General features: G+C 44.1%; 1 protein-coding gene across 1 annotated transcript in view; it reads right to left on the bottom strand.

Moving 5' to 3' along the window:
- The window catches only part of LOC119586653, a 51151-nt gene that overhangs the window by 28688 nt on the left and 21631 nt on the right, over positions 1–832 (bottom strand). The window lies entirely within an intron of this gene.

The raw sequence follows: 832 nt of genomic DNA, 5'->3' as shown, positions 1-832 counted from the left end.
GGATCAAGGCGGAGGAGGAGGGGTCCGCGCCCCGCCGCCCACCCATCCGCAACGTTAACTACATAATTCACAGAAGTGGGCGCAATCAAGTGCTGATCCGTTTTAGGCCCGCGAGGCCGGCCGGCGCCCGCCTGTGTGCAGTCGGGGAAAGCGACTGCGAAACGCGACGAACAGAGGCGATCGCACTAAATAGCTTTGTATTATTGCTTTTCATAATTTCGGGGAACCAGTGGAATAATGGGCTTTTATGACTTTTGACGTGTTTTCTGATATGCGATCTGTGAAAGTTTGATCACGCAATGTAGCTCATTACCCTTGTGAATTATGTATTTAGTCCTCCATGCCACGCATCCATCCTGCCTATGACACACATATAGACGCAGGTACCTATAGAATACACCTTGTAGACATAATGCTAAACGTCTCATACTAAGCTGTACACGAGAACATAACATACTAGCAAGTTGTTTTATCGTAACAACTTTTTTATAATTAAATTTCACGCTGCCCAATTTGACAGCATAAATATGTAGCCCGTAATACAACCAACTGTCATGAATGTTTACTCTTGTATGAATTAGCATCCCTGCTCGTTAAATTGAACACTGTTGTTGTTGTTGGCGTTGCAGATGACATATAAATTAACTAAAATCACACAGACTTGCACACGTATATGTATGGACATTCATGCATGGGAAGCTGCACACGTGGACATATTGATGCGCAGACTTTCATGTGCACACTGTTAACAGATGTATACACCCTCAACCGTTCATCCATATGAATCCAGAGAGGTATATAATGAAGCGCACATAGACACGCAGACACAAAT

Source organism: Penaeus monodon, chromosome 21 (genome assembly GCF_015228065.2).
Source record: "Penaeus monodon isolate SGIC_2016 chromosome 21, NSTDA_Pmon_1, whole genome shotgun sequence".
In the NCBI taxonomy this organism is placed as follows: domain Eukaryota; kingdom Metazoa; phylum Arthropoda; class Malacostraca; order Decapoda; family Penaeidae; genus Penaeus; species Penaeus monodon.
This window is presented reverse-complemented; position numbering and strand designations above follow the sequence as displayed.